Raw genomic sequence first — 16635 nt, forward strand, 5'->3', positions numbered from 1 at the left:
TTCAGAGAACCTTTTCTGCACACCACTGTTGTAACATGTGATTATTTGAGTTACTGTTGCCTTCCTGTCTAGCTATTGCCCTCTGACCTCACTCACAAAATGCCCATTCAACTTCATGATTCAAATCCCAAAAACCCTTCTACAACTTGAAAAACCTTGACTATGACAAGTCAATATTTTTCAACCTATGACAAACACACTGAATAAGTGAATGGCACAACAATACATTCCACCCACAACACCCCACCCCACCCCCGGTGGAGATCTGATCGACAGCCTCACCTCACTTCTCCAGGGGTTTACTACAGCTACCAGAAACAACTGGATGCCACAAATAGACTCAGAAGTCAACCTGCCAAAACAGAGCAAACACTACACCGATGGGCACCTGACAAACCTCAGCTTGCCCCTGTAGTACCCCAACCCAGGACATCCTCCACCTTGCCCAAACATGCCCTCTCACTAAGATCCAAGAGCCCTGGACCATTGATATGGCCATGAGCTGGAGGAGTGGCTTGACAATAACCAATTAGAAGTGTGAAGAGAAAAATATCTGCCATACAAAACAACAACAAAACCTCTCACTTGTGCCCATAGTACTGGATGCCTTTCGTTCTCCTCACCATTCTCTGTGAACTCTAGAGACTGCTGTGCATGAAAATCCCAGGAGATCAGCAGCTTTTGAGGTAATCAAACTAACCCGTCTAGCACCAACAATCATTCCATGGTCAATGACACTTAGATCACGTTTCTTCCCCATTCTGATGTTTAGTCTGAACAACAACTTGACCATGTCTGCATCCTTTTATGCATTCAGTTGCTGCCATATGATTGGCTGATTAGATATTTGCATTAACAAACAGGTGTACCTAATAAAGTGAACACTGAGTGTACACGAATAACTAGGATGTGGACGTGTGAAATAAGATCGGTGATTTTGCAGGTGATAGTAAGATTGGCAGCTGGTTATCGCGTGGAAGGCTGCACATGGGCATCCATGTTTTGGTGACATTGGCAGAAAAATGGCTGATGAAGCTTAATACAAACAGGTGTGAGCGTGTGTGTTTTGGAAACTGGAATAAGAACAGGACATATACCATGGCCGGATCACAAGCAGTAATGAGCAACACAAGGACCTCAGAGCACAAATCCATTTTGTAGATCCTCGAAGACAGCAATGCAGGTAGATAATATGATTAGAAACCCATGTGGGACACTGACATTCATTGGTTTGGGTTCAAATGTGCAAATGACTCTAGCACCAGCCAGGTTGCAAAGGATATTCACAGGATGTAACAGTTCAGTTATGAGGACAGATTAGAAAGATTAGGTCTGTTCTCCCTGAGGAGGAGGAAGTGTGAACATAATTGAGGTATATATGAGGTGAGATTGATTAGATGCAGGAAATATTTCTCCACATCAAAGGTTGATAAAAAATAGAGGACATTGGTAAGGCTATGGGGGAAGACAATCCTCACCCATCTTCTTATTTTGGATTCTTCCCCCTTCCTTTCTAGTCCTGATGAAGGGTCTCAGTCTGAAACAACTACTATTTATTCCTCTCCATTGATGCTGCCTGACTAGCTGAGTTCCAAGAGCATCTTGTATGTGTTGCTCAAGAACTCTACATTTGCAGAGTCTCTTTATGTTTACAATACGAGAGAGAGAGAGAGAGACCTTCTTCACCCAGAGAGTGGTGAGTACGTGGAATGCATTGCCTGAGAGAGTGGTTGACTGACAGCATTTGAGAAGTCTCCAGTTGAACAGGAGTATTAAGTAGGCATAGAGGATTATGGGCCAAGAGATAGATGAAAGGAGCAATATAGATGGCTGACCACTGGTGGACTGCTGGACTGTATGGAAAGGTCTGGATATGGGAGTGATAGAATTGCTCAACTCAGATTGGGCTGAATGGTCTATTTGCTTCATCTTCAACTTAATAATTGTTTGTGTTTTAGTATGTGAAAAAATATTTTATTTGAATAGCTTTTAAATGTCCCTAACTAACAAAAGCATTTAAGAACTCACAGAAGGCTTTAGACCATCAGAGGGATGTCAAAGCTCATCTGTGTTTTTTTTTGGGGGGGGGCTTTAGAGGCCCCTACATGAAGGTGACTTACCGCCTGCAGCCTTGAGTACAGAAAGCCAACTTGTCTGGCAACTGGAAAATAAAGTGGATAGGATGCATGTACTGGAAGTCCATAATAAAAATACAGAGACATGCAAAAGTTTGGGCACCCGTTGTCTAAATTTCTGTTACTGTGAATAGCTGAGCGAGTAAAACATGATCTGATTTCCAAAAGGCATAAAGTTAAAGATGATACATTTCTTTAATATTTTAAGCAAGATTACTTTTTTTTTTATTTCCATCTTTTACAGTTTCAAAATAACAAAAAAGGAAAAGGGCCCGAAGCAAAGGTTTGGGTACACTGCATGGTCAGTACTTAGTAACACCCCCTTTGGCAAGTATCACAGCTTGTAAATGCTTTCTGTAGCCAGCTAAGAATCTTTCAATTCTTGTTTACGGGATTTTCGCCCATCCTTCCTTGCAAAAGGCTTCTAGTTCTGAGAGATTCTCGGGCCGTCTTGCATGCACTGCTCTTTTGAGGTCTATCCACAGATGTTCGATGATGTTTAGGTCAGGGGACTGTGAGGGCCATGGCAAAACTTTCAGCTTGTGCCTCTTGCGGTAGTCCATTGTGGATTTTGAGGTGTGTTTAGGATCATTATCCTGTTGTAGAAGCCATCCTCTTTTCATCTTCAGCTTTTTTACAGACGGTGTGATGTTTGCTTCCAGAATTTGCTGGTATTTAATTGAACCTTAAGTCAGTGCTCCCTAAATTCCATCAGTACGTGGACTTTGCAACGAGAGGAGAGAACGCATTGGACCTTGTTTACACAAACATTCCCGATGCGTACCAGGCGGAGCCCCGCCCTCACCTCAGTTACTCAGACCACATCTCTGTTATGCTAATCCCAGCATACAGACCGCTCGTCAGGTGCTCCAGATCAGTTCAGAAGCAGGTGAAAACCTGGTCAGCAGGAGCCATCTCTGCTCTTCAAGACTGCTTTGAGCACACTGACTGGCACACATTCAGAAAGGCTGCAACCAATGGCAACTCTACCAGCTTAGGGGAGTACACAGCATCAGTGACCAGCTACATCAGCAAGTGCTTTGAAGATGTCACTGTGTCCAAGACCATCACTACATGCGCTAACCAGAAGCCATGGATGACAGCGGAGGTGCATGCGCTGCTGAGGACCCATGACTCCACCTTCAGAGCAGGCGACAAGGCAGCCCTAACAAAAGCGAGGGCCAAAATGCCCTGGACCATCGGAGAGGCAAAGCGTGTACACACCCAGCGAATCCACAGCCACTTCCAGGACAGCGGCGACATGCGGCGCATGTGGAAGGGCATTCAGGACATCACCAACTACAGGACAACATCACCTGACTGTGTGGGTGATGCCTCCCTCCCAGATGCACTGAGCAACTTCTATGCTCGTTTTGAGGCGGAAAATGAAATGGCGGCGAGGAAGTCCACCCCTCCTGCAAATGACCAGGTGCTGTGTCTCACCGTGGCCAACATGAGAAGAATCCTGTGCAGGGTCAACCCACGGAAGGCTGCTGGACCAGACAACATCCCTGGTAGAGCGCTCAGAGGATGTGCAAACCAGCTAGCAGATGTTATCACTGACATCTTCAACATCTCCTTGAGCAGCGCCATCGTTCCAACGTGCTTCAAGGCCGCCACCATCGTCCCCGTGCCAAAGAAGTCTTCAGTGTCCTGCCTCAATGACTCACATCCATTGCACTCACATCCATCATCATAAAGTGTTTTGAGAGGCTCGTCATGAGGCACATCAAGACCCTGCTGCCCCCGTCAATGGACCCCCTGCAGTTTGCGTACCGTCCCAACCGTTCAACTGACGACGCCATTGCCATCACCCTCCACCTGGCCCTCACCCACCTGAACAAAAATGACCCTCTGCAACTGGATCCTAGACTTCCTGACTGGGAGACCTCAGTCAGTCTGGATCGGGAGCAGCATCTCCAACACCATCACACTGAGCACGGGGGCTCCCCAGGGTTGCGTGCTTCGTCCACTGCTGTTCACTCCGCCGACCCATGACTGTGCTGCAACACACAGCTCGAACCACATCATCAAGTTCGCCGATGACACGACCGTGGTGGGACTCATCAGCAAGAACGACGAGTCAGCTTACAGAGAGGAGGTGCAGCGGCTAACAGACTGGTGCAGAGCCAACAACCTGTCTCTGAGTGTGAACAAAACAAAAGAGATGGTTGTTGACTTCAGGAGGGCACGGAGCAACCACTCTCTGCTGAACATCGACGGCTCCTCGGTAGAGATCGTTAAGAGCACCAAATTTCTTGGTGTCCACCTGGCAGAGAATCTCACCTGGTCCCTCAACACCAGTTCCATAGCAAAAAAAGCCCAGCAGCGTCTCTATTTTTTGCGGAGGCTGAGGAAAGTCCATCTCCCACCCCTCATCCTCATCACATTCTACAGGGGTTGTATTGAGAGCATCCTGAGCAGCTGCATTACTGCCTGGTTCAGAAATTGCACCATCTCGGATCGCAAGACCCTTCAGTGGATAGTGAGGTCAGCTGAGAGGATCATCGGTGTCTCTCTTCCCACCATTACAGACATTTACACTACACGCTGCATCCGCAAAGCAAACAGCATTATGAAGGACCCCACACACTCCTCATACAAACTCTTCTCCCTCCTGCCATCTGGGAAAAGGCACCGAAGCATTCGGGCTCTCACGACCAGACTATGTAACAGTTTCTTCCCCCCAGAGTCTGGACTGACACCAACTTACTGGCCTCTACCATACCTATTGTCTTATTTATTGTTTATTATTTATTGTAATGCCTGCACAGTTTTGTGCACGTTATGCAGTCCTGGGTAGGTCTGTAGTCTAGTGTAGTTTTTTTTAATGTGTTGTCTTTATGTAGTTCAGTGTAGTTTTTGTACTGTTTCATGTAGCACCATGGTCCTGAAAAACGTTGTCTTGTTTTTACTGTGTACTGTACCAGCAGTTATGGTCGACCTGACAATAAAAAGTGACTTGACTTGAATTCATTCTTCCCTCAACCAGTGAAATGTTCCCCTTGCCACTGGCTCCAACACAAGCCCAAAGCATGATCGATCCACCCCCGTGCTTAACAGTTGGAGAGGGGTTCTTTTCATGAAATTCTGCACCCATTTTTCTCCAAACATACTTTTGCTCATTGCGGCCAAAAAGTTCTATTTTAACTTCATCAGTCCACAGGACTTGTTCCCAAAATGCATTAGACTTGTTTGGATGTTACTTTGCAAACTTCTGACGCTGAATTTTGTGGTGAGGACGTTGGAAAGGTTTTCTTCTGATGACTCTTCCATGAAGGTCATTTTTGTGCAGATGTCACCACACAGTAGAACAGTGCACCACCACTCCAGAGTCTGCTAAATCTTCCTGAAGGTCTTTTGAAGTCAAATGGGGGTTTTGATTTGCCTTTCTAGCAATCCTACGAGCAGTTCTCTCGGAAAGTTTCCTTGGTCTTCCAGACCTCAACTGTTAAGTGTCATTTCTTAATTACATTACGAATTGAGGAAACCGCTACCTGAAAAAACATTGCTATCTTTTTAAAGCCTTCTCCTGCTTTGTGGGCATCATTTATTTTAATTTTCAGAGTGCTAGGCAGCTGCTTTAAGGAGCCCATGGCTGCTGATTGTTGGTACAAGGTTTGCAGAGACAGAGTATTTATAAAGCTTTGAAATTTGCATCACCTGGCCTGTCCTAATGATGACTGTGAACAAGCCATATCCCTAATAAGCTAATTAAGGTCCGAGAGCTCAAATCTCTTGGGGTGCCCAAACTTTTGCATTGTGCTCCTTTCCTTTTTTTCCCCACTCTAAAATTGTACAAAACAAAAATAATACACTAATCTTGCTTAAAATGTTGAAAAAAATGTTTCATCTTTAACTTTATGACTTTTGAAGATCACTTCATCTTCTACACATTTAACTATTCACAGTAATAGAAATTTTGACTGAGGTGCCCAAACTTTTGCATGCCACTGTAAATGGTACTCATAAATTCATCTCTCATTAGCAGAGCCAAACATGCTACATGGCAGGGACAGACGCAATTATACAACCCCATAGAATTGTCAATAAACAGATGACCATCTGGCCTATCAAGCTTTTGCCAGCTCTAATTCTATCAGACCCATTATCCAGATCTTTCCATACAGTCCTACAGCCCAGCAGATAATTAGACCATCACAATTTTTTGACATTAGGTGACTCTCTCCCAGATTTTATTAGTTTGAAAACTATTTTTTGCCAGGTATTAGTGTTAATAGCGACACAGTGTCAACACACACTAATTTTCTTCCTATTTCCACATGTGTGAAGTGTTGCCAGCATTTTCTGCCCATACTTTATTCACAGTTGTTCTACTTTGCCCATGCAATTTAGTCTAATGACTTTAATGAAATGAATTTTGGAGGCAGAGTACAATACATATAACTTTTACTGATGGGAGCTGAATTACTGTGTAGTAATTTCCAACAACACATTGCTGTGCTCTCTTCAGTAATTTCACCAATCCAATGATAACAGCTTTGATTGTCGTGGTATGTGAAACTAGATACAATACAAACTTCCCTGAAACCTTCTAACCTTTACCATAATGAAATTAGCAAGCATTAGAATTAGCACACATTTTATCTAAGTAAATAGTCCAATTTATTTTAAAATGCCACAGAGAGACCAAGTAGATGCCATAATAGATATCAAGAATTTGGTAATTTTACAAATTTATATCCTGACATAGAACTTTGATTATTGGGAGTATAAATTGGGAATTAAGAGTCACTAAACCCAATAACAGGCAAAGAAAAGACATTAGAATTTTCAAAATGTTGTGAAATAGTCCCAAAATACAAACACTTCCCAATCCAAAAATTTATTGTTAAAAGCAGCTTATATCCGTAGTTTTTTTTTTCTTTCTTTGATGTATGTTTATGGGATTGGCCTATGCACTAAGTACCATCACATGGCTAAATTTATGTCAACAAATTAAAAAATATGTTCTCTCAACAAAGTAGAATTATAGACACAAATGTAGTCTCTTATCCCTTCAAGCCACATCATTTAATAAATTCACTGGTGACCTAATTACAAATACTTTTTCTTCCCTTTATCCATTAATTTCATTTGATTAGCATAAACTATCAATCTTAAATTTTAAATTAACATTTGACCGATTATTGTTATTGTCAACCATCCTTAGCATGTAAGAATATTTCTGAACTCTTGAACGATTCCGTTCAGTTTAAGACTGTATTGCAAGCCTTCATTCAACAGAAATGCATCTCTCTAAATTCTACGAATTCTCCTTGTAATTTTGAATCAAATCCCCCTTTCTAGATTTGGTAGAATACAAACTCAGCTTCTGCAATCTCAGCTCTTATTTTAATCACGGCAGTCCATGTATTGTTCCGAATGATTGGTTACTGTAAATTACTTCATAGAGTAGGTAAATGGCTAACAAGAATGTCAAAAGAAAATTGTGGAGCATATGCAAAAGGAGATGAAGTTGAAAGACTATAGGGTTACAAGGAAAGGAAGGCTCCCAAATGACCATGTACATCTGATAGACCAAAAGGCCTCCATGTTGTTATGTTGGTAAGATAAGTCTATGGCACTCACCCTCTAGGATCTGTATGCATGCTCCCAAACGAGTGACAACCAGGTCTGCACACACTACTCCAGATTAGACAGGACTTGCATTGCAACTTGCAGTTCTATATACTTCAGTCCTCCAAACACCACAGCCAAAGTGATTTTAGAATGTCTATTTATTTTCAATAATTGTACATGATATTTTTACAATCTCTTCACAATATATTCCTTCCAACCCTCCACAGACTATTCCTCCTTCAAAATCCTCCACAGGTGAGCTTTTCCAACCCCTCTATCCCTAAGCCCTTCCAAGTCTCTGGATCTCCAATAGATCTCAACTTCTCAGAACCTCCCTCTTCTATTCCATTTTCACTGACTTTCATTAATCTAGAGATCTTTATATAGCTTTAAAAAATAATTTCAATTATATAAACACAAGAGACTCTGCAAATCCTGGAAATCCAGAGCAACACACAAAAAGCTAAAGAGACTCATCAGGTCAGGCAGGGAGGGGAAAAACCATCGACGTTCTGAGCCAAGACCCTTTGTCAGTCCTGATGAGTTCCTCCTCTCCACATAGGTGATGAATCCAAAGGAACTGAAGGGATCAAGACAGTTTGGTACCAGCAGCATCGCCGGTCTTGCCAGTCAGCGCTGAACTCAGCTTAGGAATGCCTTAGGATCTCCAGCTCTGGATTATCCCCCATGAGTGGGTATAGCCACAAGGGAGTGGAGCTTTAAGTTAGGAGTTTTCCCTTTCCTAGATAATTTGCCAACCATGGCTGACAAGCCCCATCTGCCCAAAGTGACTGGTTTTAAGGCACCAGTAACCCACCTTTACCCCTTCTCACGTCAGTAGAAATATTTCCACCAGGCTTAGTAGCTAAGCCACACGTGACGGCCAGAAGCTAGACTTGGTTTCAGAGGCTATTTGAGACGCACACCATTAGGAGCAGTTAATAGGTAGTGGGACATTATCCCCACTACCACCTCTGGCTACAACATACTCAAGGAACCTTAACAAACATCACGGTTTTATATATGTACTGTATAGTGTTAATAATTGTATTTTGTTAAACAATAGATGCAATCTCAATGGCTCTTCACACGGCTTTAGACCACCTGGACAACACAAACACCTATGTCAGGATGCTGTTCATCAACTATAGCTCAGCATTTAATACCACTATTCCCACAAATCTGATTGAGAAGTTATAGTACCTGGGCCTCTGTACCTCCCTCTGCAATTGGATCCTTGAGTTCCTAACCAGAAGACCACAACCTGTGTGGATTAGTGATAACATCTCCTCCTCACTGATGATCAACACTGGTGCACCTCAGGGGTGTGTGCTTAACCCACTACTCTATACCCATGACTGTGTGGCTAGGCATAGTTCAAATACCATCTATAAATTAGTTGATGATACCACCATTGTTGGTAGAATCCCAGATGGTGACGAAAGGGCGTATAGGAGTGAGATATGCCAACTAGTGGAGTGGTGTCACAGCAATAACCTGGCACTCAACATCAGTAAGACAAAAGAGCTGATTGTGGACCTCAGGAAGGGTAAGACAAAGGAACACATACCAATCCTCATGGAGGGATCAGAAGTGGAAGGAGTGAGCAGTTTCAAGTGGCAAACACGAGGAAATCTGCAGATGCTGGAAATTCAAGCAACACACACAAAATGCTGGCGGAATGCAGCAGGCCAGGCTGCATCTATAGGAAGAATCACAAAGAGTCCTGACGAAGGGTCTCGGCCTGAAACGTTGACAGTGATTCTTCCTATAGATGCTGCCTGCCCTGCTGTGTTTCACCAGCATTTTGTGTGTGAGCAGTTTCAAGTTCTTGGGTGTCAAGATGTCTGAGGACCTAACCTGGTCACAACATAGTGATGCAGTTATAAAGAAGGCAAGACAGTGACTATACTTCATTAAGAGTTTGAAGAGATTTGGTATGTCAACAAATACACTCAAAAACTTCTATAGATGTACCATGGAGAGTATTCTAACAGGCTGAACCACTGTCTGGTATGGGGGGGGGGGGGGGAGTCTACTGTACAGGACTGAAAGAAGCTGCAGTGGGTTGTAAATCTAGTCGGCTCCATATTGCCAACTAGCCTACAAAGTACCCAGGACATCTTCAAGGAGCGGTGTCTCAGAAAGGCAGCGTCCATTATTAAGGACCTCCAGCACCCAGGTCATGCCTTTTTCTCACTGTTTCCATCAGGTAAGAGATACAAAAGCCTGAAGGCACACACTTAGCGGTTCAGGAACAGCTTCTTTCCATTTGCCATCCAATTCCTAAATGGACATTGAACCCTTGAACACTACCTCACTTTTTTAATATATATTATTTGTTTTTGCATGATTTTTAATCTATTCAATATACTTATACTGTAATTGATTTACTTATTTATTTATTATTATTTTTTCTTCTATATCATGTATTGCATTGAACTGCTGCTGCTAGGTTAGCAAATTTCACAACACATTCCGGTGATAATAAACCTGATTCTGATTCACTTTATATATTGTTGCAGCCAGACAATGCTTGTTTACAGTTATAATTTCAATATGAAGGCAGGCTCTGTTTATAGCTCTGTTGCGGTTGATTTGCTTATACAAAACAACAGAGAGGAATATTTCGACGCTACAGTATGCACGCAGTTAGATCCCACAAAATGACAATTATCAGATAATGTGCTACCAAAGCATTTTGATTTGACTGGCTACCAAAAAGAACTCTTGCTCTTCTTTCAGTAATATATAGTGCATTTCACATCATCAGAATATTGCCTCATCCAAAGGTGAATACCTCTGATTATGTGGCACTCCCTTCATACCACACTATCAATGGTGGTTTTACTTAATGCTATCATTAGGAAGCTTAAACAGAGTAGAACCAAAACCCTCTTAGAACAATAGCTCTTATCATTTAAGATACAATTAATGTCATATTTTTAAAGTTGACCTATATTTCAGACAGCTGCGTATGACTTACTTTCGTTGGAGTTAAAAATTATTACCATTCAAAGCAACTACAACGAGAGCAGTACCTCAAAACAGAACCATCTGCATTCTGATTTCTCCACGGATCAAAGAATCTGCCTCCACTCTCAGAGACACCTTCAATCTGGTCTTAATTTTTTAAATCTGGTCAGAGAATACCCTAACACACATACTTACAAAACCAAAAATCACATAAACTCAATTTTGACAAATTCTTCTCCCACCACTGGGTAAAATACTTCAATTATCATAAAACAAGGCAATCAGGCTTCAAAAGAAAATGTTCCATTGCTCAAAAGTGGGAAGGAACAAGTAAAACCAGAAAGAACATTTTCAGACCGAAAATATCAATAAGGAAAACATTTTGAGGTTCAGATGGCAGACATCTTGAGTTTTTTCTTTTAAGATTTCCAAACCATTGTCCTGGGTCAAAGATCTAAATTCCTGAAAATCAACAATTTGCTAATGCTGGATTTGCAAAACAGACACAGAAAATACTGGAAACACTTAACAGCTCGGGCAGCATCTCTGAAAATAGAAACAGATTAATCTCAGGTCAGAGAGAGAGATATTCCAACCAGAGCATTGCTCCTCCAGGACTCATCTCTCTGCATCATTCCAATTCTAATTCTCTCAGATTACATTTCTTTCATTTCTTGCACAAAGGGTGCATATCCTTTTGTAACAACAACACACACAAAATGCTGGTGGAACACAGCAGGCCAGGCAGCATCTACAGGGAGAAGCACTGTCGACGTTCCTGACGAAGGGTCTCGGCCCGAAACGTTGACAGTGCTTCTCCCTATAGATGCTGCCTGGCCTGCTGTGTTCCACCAGCATTTTGTGTCTGTTGTTGTTTGAATTTCCAGCATCTGCAGATTTCCTCATGTATATCCTTTTGTACATTATTTCTGATATCACACATCCTTATTACTCTCCGTTGATTCCTCTAGCCCCTGCACAAGACATTAAACTACAGTCTCTTCTTTTGTTACCAAAATGCCACCCACGATAACTGCAGGACATTATTTTGGTACTCTAGGCATTACTTTTATTGCGTATATTTAGAGCAGAGGTTGATAGGAGGCGGGAGAATGGGATTGAAAGAGACAATAAATTAGTCATGATGGAATGGGGGGAAGACTCAATTGGTCGAATGGCCTAATTAAGTTCCTGTGTCTTGTGGTCTTATTCTGCTCTCATTCAGCATCACTGGAACTGATTATCTGGCCATTACAGAGTTGTTACCTAAACTGTGGGATGCACATCAAAAATGATTTTGGCTGTTTTGTAGACAAGGCAGATAATATTGTATCAAACTTTGATTCTATTAATTATAGCAATTTGCACAAGTGACAAGAGATTCATTTCAGGGAGAGAAAGATTGTAAAGTACATAAATAGTCCTTAAGTTTTTTTTTAAATACCTAAATCGTTCTGCTGAGTGTTTTATCTTAGAAACAATCCAATTTTTTTATGCAAAATGTGCATGCGCAATGTAACACACAAAAAATGCGGGGAACTCCGTAGTCAGGTAGCATCTATGAAGGGAAACAAATGGTCTATGGTGGAAACTAAACAACAAAAAAATCATCCTCTCCATTGACGCCACCTGACCTGCTGAGTTCCTCTAGCATTTTGTGCATGTGGCTCAAGATTTCCAACATTTGTAAATTTTTTTGTGGCCTGGCTGTATTGCTGTTTGTACTCCAATGTGAACACCTCATAGATTTAGCAGTAGAAGCGGGCAAGCATGAAGTTCCAGATTAGGTGGCAAGCCCTGGGAATGGTCATGCAGGAGAGAGGCCCTGGAAATGGTAATGAACAGGACAATTGTGCCCATTTTGAGGCGGCCCAATGAAGGTGGTGAGAGCGACACCTTTTGCATCACTGGAACAACCACACATCACAGCAAAATTTCATTGGCTGTGAAGGGCTATGTCAACTCTCAAGGGATTGAAAATAGAAAACTGGACATAATAAAAGAAGAGGTATGCAACCTTTGTAGAAGGAATGAAAGGAATGACATAGAATTACCCCCTTGGATGACGTGACTGAAAATGATTGGTGTGGCTGGGAGTTAGATATTTTTGGAACCTGATGTGGCCACCAGTCTCCAAGCCTCAAAATTTCAGCCCAACACCAGTGCAACAATCCTGCCTGAATCCTCTGAACACTTAGGAATGGGTGCAGGCTGTCAGAGCACAGAGACTATATCAGGATCTCGGAACAGTCAGGCACTGCGGATATAGGAGAACAAAGACCTGTTCCATATCAAGGCACCATTCTCGTTGTGTTCACGGAAAAGTTTGCCAACTCTTTCAAAGATGTTAATACCTTAAAAATTGATCTGGTTTTTTTTCCCCAAAAGCCCTGGGACCAGAAATAGACCTAATCAGTTTAGTTTTGGAGTTGAGTTTTCTTTGGTGCTAGGGGGTTATTCGAATGATAGTGGTGCAAGTGCTACAAAGACCCAGAATTTACATCACTGGACCTGGAACTAGTCATTCTGCTGGAAGGACGGAGATCAATGCAACTTCAGTTTGAAGGAGATGCTAACGGCTGGTTGGTAGTCAGTTAGAGGGGATCATCTCTGAATCGATCAAGAGATGACTTCTTTTCTTTAGATGCAACTCCCCCCAACACAACAGAGGGACGGAACAGTTTTCATCAGCAGAGAGTGAACATTACCGGACAAGATAAATAATTCAAAAGCGGGCTAGAATATCTCAAAAACTGTTCCCTAGTTGTCAAAGAATGTGCGGAGCAATGCAATTCATTTTACATTGTATTCATTGTTGTTTATTATTTAGTAAAATCGAGTCTGAAGCATCTTGTTCTATACACAGACTCAGTGGTTTGGTTCTCTACCTTATACTGTGTAACACCAGACTAAAACTGTTGTTGATTTCAGGATGTCTTGCAAATTTTTGCAGTTGTTACAATTTTCCACAGCAAGTGCTATCTTCACAGATGGCTCTTAAAGGGATATAGCACTAGACAAGACTATACTGTATGTTAGCATTACCAATGAATAAGTAGACCCTGTAATGATCGGAGTTGCATGGCAGCGTACTCTCAGATCTGGTTTCAGGTCTGTTATCACTGCCTTATATAACATGAAATTTGTTATTCTGCAACAGCAAAACATAAAACTTACTATAAATTACAAAAAAATAGTGTTCAAGGGCCATTCAGAATTCTGATGGTGGAGGGGAAGAAGCTGTTTCTGTGTGTGAGTATTTAAGCTCCTCTATTACCTTCCCAATGGAAGTAACAAGAAGGGGGCACATGTAGAAGAACAACGTTCACAACCCACACATTCTTGCCATGGGGGGCAGCAAATTACCCACCAGCACCATGACCAATGGTGCAACCAAGGAGGTCTCTGCAAAGGCAGACGGGTGAATAAATGCGTACACCATGAGGAAGCCTGCATTGCCTGTGCATTCACTGTCTGGTCATGATATGCACAATGAAAAGTTGGTGACATTCCTCTCCTTGAGCCTGGAGTTTTGATGATCGCATCAATAAGAGGTGACATCTGTCTGGAATGATCCTGAGGTTTGGGAGCTGAGAGTGGTTGCAATTGCAATTCATATGGAAAAATAATTGAAGACACACAAGTTAGCATCTTGCCTTGTCAAGGTCACAAGTGTCAACAAGATAAACCATGTCGCTTAGTTTCTGAGGAAAAATGTCAGGGAAACATGCTCATACCTGGACCCACTGCAATTTGCCTAACACCACAAAAGGTCTACATAGACACAATCTCACTGGCTGTCCTCTTGGGCTTTGGACCATCTGGAAAACAGTAACAACTACTGTATATCAGGCTGCTGTTTGCTGGCATTCAATGGCATCATCCCTTCATACTAATCAACAAGTTTCAAAACCTGGGCCTCTGTACCTCCTTCTTCAACTGGATCCTTGACTTCCACAGCAGTAGAGCATTTATAAGGATGGACAGTGATGGCCCAAGGGCAGAGGGAGAAACACCAAAGTGGATAAACAGGTCACTGACTTTTAATAAGAACTGCGTAGAATTAAAGGAAAAACAATACAGTCAGCCCTTCTTATCCGCAGGAGATTGGTTCCGGGACCCCTCTCGGATACCAAAATTCGCAGAAGCTCAAGTCCCTTATTCAACCTGTCTCAATGCGGTGGATCTTAGGACCCAGCAGAACCCCAGACCTTATACAACCTGTCTCAGTGCGGTGTATGTTAGGACCTGGCGCCAGAGCTCTGAATGCGCAGTGTTTCTGTTCACAAAAATAATCACGATCACGATTGAAAATAAAGTGGAAATAATAAAGTGATCGGGAAGAGGTGAAATGCCATCAGTCACTGGAAAAGCGTTAGGCTACGTCAGTCAACGATCAGAACAATTTTAAAGGATAAAGTGAGAAAGGCCCTGCCCTGATGAAAGCTACAATTATTACTAAGCAACGCAGTGGTTTAATTATTGGGTTTTGGGTTTTTGAGTTTTTGATCCTCTACATCAACCCGCCACAGATGGAGAGCGCACTCAAAAGCAGTCTGTCACTGGCTTGCACTTGGGAACGGTTCCCGAGCCCAGCGCTAAAACATAAGTTCGTAAGCGTTTTATATGCATAGAAAGGTAAAATATATACTATATACTAAGACAAACGTTTGACTAACTGACACTTAATACCGGATGTACCTGTTCCGACTTACTTAGTAAGAGAATTTCCAATTTTTTTCGATCCCAATCCACGATAACTCACGCACATCCTCCTGTATACTTTAAAGCATATCTAGATTACTTATAATACCTAATACAATGTAAATGCTATGTAAAATAGTTGTTATACTGCATTATTTAGGGAATAATGACAAGAAAAAGAAAGTCTGTACATGCTCGAACAAAAAGTGCTGGAAGAGCACTTCCGGGTTTTCGCCATTCACGGTTGGTTGAATTCGCGGATAAGGAGGGCCGACTGTAATTGCTGGACCAACAGGGCCGTTAACTAAAACTCCCAAAATCAATGCTAGCGCGGACACAGTGGCTCGGAGGCAGTAACTTAGCACTAAATGAATACTGCTCCTTTACAGCATCAATCTAAATGGTCATCCTCTTTCCCAGAACAAGGACAAATGTAAGCAGGGAGAGTTGACATTACTGTGCTTTTGATAAAGACTCAAGAACACTGAAACAAGAGGAAGGGAGTTAAATACCACCACAATGAAACACTAATTGGCTGTAACATATCACAAGCCAGAAACCAAGAACATTCCTTTGGGATATAACCCTCCAAATGCATGAGATACTGGACCCTGCCTCACATCCAGCAAGATGCCAGGAGGTGCCACAAAGAATGGATCGAATCCCATCTATCGTGGGAAGGGGTGACTAGAGCAAGGGAGAAGGAAGTCAGCAGCTTCAGCTGGGAAACATGGAACTATGCGTGGATCTTCATAGGTGCAATCTGTATTTGTTGATGTTCTCCACTACAAATAATCCCAAATAGCATGGGGCCAACTTGTTGCTTATGACTTTGAAAGGAAGAACTCTAGACACCAGGCATACATTGTCTCCTGACTTGAAGGATGCCAAGTCAGGAGACAGTGGAGCCGATCAACCAGTTAGGCATATTGTTTCTGACCGCACAGCCGGGAACCCTTGATCCATCTCCATGTGCGCTTATAACACTGGACCAAATAACGGCAGGAACTCCCATGTCAATCTCTTGGGCAGGGAAGAGTGATGGCTGGAATCCCTTCTGGGATTCAAAGGGGACCATGCCAGTGAAGGACAACTGGAGGTTGTTGTGGCCAGTCTCTGCCTAAACTAGTTGGGAGCTCCAGATCGTGGGGTTGGAAGAGACAAGGCAGCGCAGGGTTGTCTCCAACTCCTGGTTTACTCTCTCAGTCTGGTCATTAAATTGGGATTGGAAACCTGA

General features: G+C 42.5%; 1 protein-coding gene across 2 annotated transcripts in view; it reads right to left on the reverse strand.

Moving 5' to 3' along the window:
• The window catches only part of slain1a (SLAIN motif family, member 1a), a 146161-nt gene that overhangs the window by 120155 nt on the left and 9371 nt on the right, over positions 1-16635 (reverse strand). The gene's annotated exons all lie outside the window — the stretch shown is intronic.

This window comes from Hemitrygon akajei, chromosome 2, assembly GCF_048418815.1.
Source record: "Hemitrygon akajei chromosome 2, sHemAka1.3, whole genome shotgun sequence".
Classification (NCBI taxonomy): Eukaryota; Metazoa; Chordata; class Chondrichthyes; order Myliobatiformes; family Dasyatidae; genus Hemitrygon; species Hemitrygon akajei.